We start from the raw sequence: 7989 nt of genomic DNA, 5'->3' as shown, positions 1-7989 counted from the left end.
GACATTCATGTGTGTTTTATGAGTCAGTCATTTTTCCAATCATTCCAACACCACATGAACGCAGTGTTTGAGGTTTTTCCCTGAAGGACATCAACTTGTTGCTGCACTAAAATGAGGCCAAAGGCCACATTTCTGCCATTAGAAACTCCAAACTGTTCTGTTTTAAAATACATTTGTTCATTTTCAATCCAAATTAGAGCACATTTTCATCCAGGTTCCATGTCATTGCTTTCTTCTAGGGTGGATAGCCAAAACGCTCCACGCCTCTGCGCCTGGACTGGCCCCTCTGTCTAATTTTAAAACCTTTTGTGACCCACAAGCCAAAACGTTTACCCACCGCAGAATACACCTTTCAATATTTATTTCAGAGTGAAAGAAACAAACATTTCAGGAACATAAAAAGCCCTTAAATCCACAGTCTAAAATGAATACATTTTCTGTAAATCTGTAGTTCTTTTCCTCAAAAGTAAACAGTTAAACATCATGAAATGTTAAATGCAGCTAATGAAATCCATTCATCTCTAACAATCTGAGACAAATAGTCTGGAATCTCCACCTGGAAAAGGCCAACTTTTCATCAGGCTGTTCAGGGGGGTATTCCAGGAAGCATGTTTAAACTAGCCTGACTTTAAGCCTGAACTCTGGCTGAAATCCGCCTGAACTTGCTTACTCTGGGTAAGTCGGTTCCAAAAGACCGGATATGAGTTGGCATAATTACGCTCGACTTGGTAACCCTGGGTTAATGCACATGCTCGTCAAATACATAAAGACATTCTCAATGGATCGCCGATTTCTGGAGTCACCATGGAAACGCGTGGTGAAAAAAAGAAAGCGCTATACTTCAGTGAGACGGAGTCTGAGGTTTTAATGACGGCATATGAAGATTATACGCCCATCAAAAAAGTAACACGGCTGCATCATCAAAAGAAAGAGTTTCTGCTTGGAGTAGAAGAACGGACAAAGTAAACGCAGGAGTTTCTGATCTTATTTCCATTTTCCTTGTGACAAATATATATATATAACTTATCCAATTTTGCCAACTTGAATGAATCACTTCTATTGGTAATAATTGAGTTAAATTTATTCAACCTAATTTCTTACGTCTATAAAACTCAATAATTGTTTATACAACTCATATTTACGTATTTATCTAACTAAATGTCATATTGCTCCAATTCAATTAATATTTTTTCCATCTTTACTAATTATATTTCTTTAGCTCTCATATGTCTAAGTTTGAGCCGGCAGATATACTCAATTTTATAACAATAAAAAAGACGGGGAAAAAATGCGCGGTGTGCATAAATTGATCAAAGCATTATCCATCATTGTTATTACAGCATAAAGCGGTAGGGGTGCTATATAAACTCATCATCCTCTCACTCCCTCTCATTCATGGTGCAGAGACGTAAGCATAGTAGGACAAAATAACTCAGCAAAACACAGTAAAACAGCTAAACAACTAAACACATTTGGTCAAAAAGCCACACTTAAACCCAAATCCGTCCAGACAGGCAAAGGGAATGGTATCCCACAATCCATTGCGGTGCCGATCTAACAGCAGCACCAAAGTTACACCTACTTAATTGAATTAATTTGAATGAAAGTAAAATAACTATCTGAAAACTACGTGTTATTTTTAAACTGACTTAAAAAAAAAGATTTATCTTAACTGAAGCAAATGATTAAGTTAGATCAAAGTAAAAAAGTTGAATTTTCCAACATCCATATGTGGTCTTATCACCCTCTCATGGTGGAAAAAGTATTATCTGAGCTTCTTCATCCACTAAATCATCTTCAAATGGACACGCCATGCTGCTTCACCTCTCTGAAAACAAACTAACCTTCAACTAAACCTGCTTCAGACCAGGTTATGTTCAGAGCATGAGTTACCATGACAACTTGACATATCCTGAAACATACCTCCATTTCTGGAACCGAAAGCTGAGGTTATCAACTTCCTTAGCCTCAAACTTATCGTGGGAGCTAGCATAACCTGCTTTTTGGGATACCCCCCTGTACTCCATATTTCTGCAGTGCGTTTGTGTGTTCAACAACGCTGGTTCTGATTGGCTACCACGAAACATGATTCATTCAGTCATTTTTACTGATGAATAAAGTTTTGCTTTCTGACAGAAAGACACTTTATGCCACAATACTGGCTGCTGGTGCTTTCAGTTTATTCAGATTCAAATAATGTGCTGCTATATATTTAAATCAGTTTACACACCGCGCAGCGTTGTGATAACAAAAACAGTAATTGGTTGAAATGACTTTGTTGCCGATAAAACAGTGAAAGAAATTTTTTTTTTTATATTTGTTTCCTACAGAAAAACATTTGAAGATGTTCTTGAGAGGTTTGGGGAAACAAAGACAAATGTGAATAGAAATATTTGAAATTTGACATTTATTTAATGAGCCATCATTTGTAGTAACAAAAACCAGAAAGCAGCGCATTCTTTCCCTGCTCCCTGTGAATTCTGTTGTGGCTCATCTTAAGCTGTGTCATCTAACAGAGCAGTCCGTACAGTTGTGTGCAAACAAACTCGACCGTGGTTTTATTGGTTTTTGGTGGAGATGTGAGAACCACTGATTGCTACTAAAGTTTAGCTTCACTTTTCTTCCCACAGTCATCAGAGAAGAGATTTTAGTTCTACTTTGACTTGTTGCCATTCATTTGCCCTGAAATGCCCTTACAGGAACATTTAGTGTCAGCTTTTGTGTGTTCTGCATGTTATTTTTCTGTTCAGTCTATTTAACTCCCTGATCTATCAGGTAAGGGGATTCCAGCGTACGCACCAGCCTTATAACTTGTCTTCTAAACATTAAACTTAATGATAATTAACTAAGCAACGTTACTTTAGGTTAAGACTCATTTGTTTCTGTGTGCTGGACTGTTCAAATGACTGGTGCACATGTACTGTAGAATATAACCAGACCAATGACGTGTGACGTCACCCATAGAAAACGCCTTACAGTACTTCAGGTTCCAACCAACCAAAGTCAATTCTGTCGCCATTTTTCCGTCGCCACGTTGGATGTCCTCAGTAAGCCGTTTATTGGTCCGTCTACATTTCTATGGCAATCACTCTTTCCAATCAGGAGTGAGGATGTTTGAAGGCCACACCCCTTCCACTGAAAGCGGGCTCGGGACGGTCGGGACAACACTTTGAACGTTTGGCCCGAGGCCACCTACTTTTATTGAGGTATCTGATTAGTCAGTTGATAACTTTAAGATTTTAAGCCAAAATATGAAAAAACAAAAACAAAATAGGATTAGCAATAAAATGTTAATAAAAGGTATCAGAGCAAGAATGGTTATCCACAGGAACACAATAACCGACTGACTAATAGATGTTTATTTCTCTAAAGACGTCTGTGGGATTTTGTGGGATTTTGTTTTTTTTTTGTTTTTCCTGTTTGAAACGTCAGGAGGGGGGGCTACTCAGAATGGATGAACCATATCCCCCCACTGTCGGTTCCAGGATTGAACACAAACCAAATATATGACACAGTCAATGGTAAGTGGTGTAAACTTTTATAGCGCTTTCTAGCTTCCTTAAGGCTCAAAGCGCTTTACAGTCACAGACCCATTCACCCAGTCACACACACATTCACACACTGGTGGCGGCTCCGCTGCCGAACACTGGCGCCAACCTTCTACCAGAGGCAAGGTGGGGTTCAGTGTCTTGCCCAAGGACACTTCAACACACAGCCGGGCAAGGCGGGAATCGAACCTGCTATATTGAGATCGAAGGTCTACCACCCTACCGCTCGTAAGCCTGTGGAGTATGACCAGTCAAAGGTTTTGCATTAAAGACAAACTTCTCCAAAGACATTATTTATTCCTCATTTATTTTTATTTTTTTTACGAACACTTTTTTTTCCAGAAGATGGACTGAAATGTAGAGCCGTAAACTGCAGGTACAAGGTTAGAGAGTAATGACATGAGGGGTGATGATCCTGAAAACATTTCATCAGTAAACCCTGCAAATCCACTCAGGAACACGTAAAGACAAATCCATGTAATCTTCCTAGACTAGTTGTGCAGTCAGCAAACCCATAATGGCATAGCTGCATACAGACAGGATTCTGATGGTGTCCTTGGAAAAAAACGGAAGTGAAGCTCTACTTTTTGTTCACCTGTATGGATTTTAGAAGCCCTCAGAAGTAGCTTTTGCTTCATTTATCAATAATGACCTGATTTATAAAGTGACTCACTTTACACTTACAGGTGAATAGAGTCACTTAAACTTTGTTAAAATGACCTTATCAGTCACCATTTCAAGGAAAGTTTAGCTTAAGGGTTCCACCTAAACAACAAAAAACCCGGAAAATCTTGGTCCAGGTGTTAAGCTAATCTCTGGGGATGATGCAAACATTAAGCTGTTTCAGATTTGTCAATTTAAAGACCACAGGAAAATGTGTTTTTAACAAGTTCTTGTGGCATTTTTCTAATGATGGAGGACATGTATAAAGAAAATTAAGATAAGAATGTATTTTCTGAGTACCGTTATGTCTTTATTCATATTGTTGTATATCAGGAGCAGAAAAAGAATGCAATCTTTAAAAAAGATTGTATTTGTGATGTAGAAAATACGCAGAGCGGGCCTCAAGCTTTCTGCTCTGCTCCATTCTGATGCTTCCACTAGTAGACGACTAGATCGAGCTGGAATCTGGCTCTAAACGGTACGGCTGGATGGCTCTATCGCTCGCCATTTTAGTTGCACAGGTAGTTTTAGGTTGGGGGTGTGAGGGGCTGTAGGCTAGAGGGGGGGGGGGGTATACAAAAGGATGATGCAAAATGTGGACAGGCTTTTTGATTTTGGCTAAAAACAACATAATCATAATTAAAAGACCTCTGGGAACACTTTGATGATTGGAGTGGAATAGCATGGATTTTACCCTTATTTTTCACACAGAGGGGGAAGAATAAATATTCCATTCATTTCATTCAGACAGCTGTGGTATTCTGGTTAGCAGAAAACAAGGCATCAAAGACAAAACAGTGTTTGAGCCTTTCTATTGTAGCTGAGTTAAAGACATTCTAAAAGTAGGTCAGCAGTAGAATGAATCTTCATAATCCAGATCTTGGGATGAACATTAAAGCCGAGTAATACGAAGCTAAAAAGCAAAAAGGAAGCCAAAAAGATGGATGAATGCATGAAAACTGGCAACTTTATACAGTCTGAGGAGGGTTAGAATCGACAACCAGTTACAGCAGCTGGACTCTTGTGAGATCCATGGTCAGAATCTAGTGCAGCAACTCTTCGGTTTTGGTCTGTTACAGCTGAATCGATGTACCTAATCATCCCAGAGGAAGTCTATGTTAGTAATGGATTAACCCTCGTGAAAAGGTTCAAAATATTGTTTTAAATCACTTTGTATCATCCAACCTTTTTTATTTACTTGTTTTTAGATAATATAGTCATATGTCCCTACCACATTCCCAATAAAATCTCTGAGTGTTTTTGAACCAGTGTGCCATGGGAAGGTATTCACTTTCACCTAATTGGCCTAAAAACATTTACCGATGACTGGATATGAACTCAGGACCAGGTTTCACACTGAGAAGGTAGAAATATAAAATATCATAAAAGACAATTTTTTTCTTTGTGTGCGTTTGATTCAGTGGCAATTTCTTTAACCCTTGTGCTATCTTAGATGACCCCACCCTTCCATTGACGTGTTCTTCCTACCATGACAAAGGTGGATAAAGGTGGAAAGATTTCATGGAATCCATGGACACCAGTGAAGATCACAAATCATTGAAGAAAAAAGGTTCAGAGCACTGTCTAGTGGGTCTAGATGACCCAACTCCCAACGTTAAAGTGCCTAAGATAGCACAAGGGTTACGACTGCAAGGCCTTATGTCACATAATTAATGGTCAAATATGTACTATTGTATTAACATTTTATTGACTAAAGATGCGTTAGGAAACGTTCATCTCAAAGACGAGCTCGTTCAGAAGCAGTTACATAAAGCAGGTCGGCTGACCCGATTTGCTTCTCATACATTCCCGCAGCGTCACAGTGCATTTCCCCATTGAAGCCCAACGTCCATTGACTTCAATGGGGCCGCTTTGAACGTTTTTTTCAGCGCTTCAAAACTAGACGGTCATTGGATAAACGCTGCGATTATGTCCCGCTCCAGGCTTCTGTCTGATGATTGGAGGGTCTGTCGAAAGACTGCATCTCCTCTTGACTGACAGCGATTGTGTACTATAAGGAATCACTGAAGCTATTTGCGCTCAGTCCCAACGCAGATGTTCAGTCGAAATAAAAACTGCTGCAACCTATTTCTTTGATATTTTCTTGGCGAAATAGCTTGATCTTTTACTTTTAAATAAATAAACAATTTTATGACGTAGGCCGAAGATGAGCTTCCCCTCTCTGACAGACCAGTAGCCGCCACTGGTTTTATTCCTATTCAAAACAGTTCTGTTAATACAGACTACAGAGTTTTTTTTTTCCCCTTCCATTTTCTGTGTCTTATGATTTTTTTAAATTGACCTTGGAGTAAAAAATGTTGGAAAACACTGATCCATACAAATGTGTGTATAAATATCACACTAATTTACAGTTACACTTGTATATAGTTACATATTAGTAACTGCAGGACGTACAAAGTTGTTCTCCCGTTTTTCATTAATGTGCATAGAAATGTGTACTGGTCCCAAAGTCTGTGTAGTGCATCACAAACGGCTCCTTTAGGACCACAGCAGAGGAGGAGTCAAGCGTTCATCTCCAGAACTCAATGAGCCATTTTTGGGGTCCCTGCGGGGGGCTGCTGGAACCAACCCAGCCACTGTTAGGTGAAGGAGGGGTACACTCTGAACAGGTTGCCAGTCTGTTGAAAGGCGACACACAAACACACCAAGGGACATTATCTTTTTTAGAAATACCAAGTAGCCCAGGAAGCAGGTTTTTGGATAGTGGGAAAAAGCTGGAGTGCCTGGAGAAAACTCATGCATGCACAAGGACAACATACAGGGGCGGGGCTATAGGGGACAAGTGGAGCAGCAAAAATCTTTGCCCCCCGCTTTATGAGGCAATATTAGTATTATTATTGACAGAGATTAAGAAATCATCAAACACACTTCTGTCAGCTTTGCAAAAATAACAAAAGCAATATTTTAAAATGATATCTTCCAAGATCTTTCACGTTTTTTTCACAACTGCTTTATATTAGTAACAGCACCTCAGCTAAAAGACCTGCAGTTTTAATAACAACAGTTACAATAAAACTTTGTAACAGCCTTCCAATTTGCTGTTCTCTCTTCTCCTTCCAAAGACTTCTGCCACCCCCCAGCCCTGTTCTAGCTCTACTCCTGAGAACATGCAAGCTCCACACAGAAAGGATTTGAACCGTGAGCTTTCTCACTAGCTGGTTACATGGGCAGAATATCTTGATCGGATCAATGGTCGGGTTAAAATTCAGTTTGCAGTTCATGAGCTCCTTCAGTATGTTGAACCATGGCTGTTTAGTGTTTGCACATTTCACTTGTCCTCCCTGCCGGCTCCTGATTTTGGTTTTGTCACCCTGGTCTGTAGCATTTCAGTCCTTTTGGGGTTGTTAAAAGGGAAAATTCTAGGTGTTTTGTGTTCCTTTGGGTCTTTTTTTTTTCCAATTACCACTTCAGAATCAGCGCTCATATAGTGAAAACCAATCAAGCTAACCCTGAAATGGCAGGTCTTCCTTGTATGTCAGCAAACTTATACACCTATACAAATGTGGATCCAAACCACCTTCCAGTGACTGTGATTTGATAGCTCATGACTACACGTGATGGTATTTAACGATTAAGATATCATGTAAACAGCAAAATGCACATTTTCTGGTGTTCTTTTACATTCATTGGTCAAAAGACAGTCTGTCTTTCCTGAACAGCTGGCATAACGTTTTTCTTAGATCTTTACATTTTTTGTAAGCATTTGTCGTCACCAGCAGATAACTCATCACCGTCTGTCCAGTCTGGAATACAAACC

The sequence above is a fragment of the Oryzias latipes genome, chromosome 13, assembly GCF_002234675.1.
Source record: "Oryzias latipes chromosome 13, ASM223467v1".
NCBI lineage: Eukaryota > Metazoa > Chordata > Actinopteri > Beloniformes > Adrianichthyidae > Oryzias > Oryzias latipes.
The sequence above is the reverse complement of the archived record's forward strand: the minus strand, read 5'-3'. Positions refer to the sequence as shown.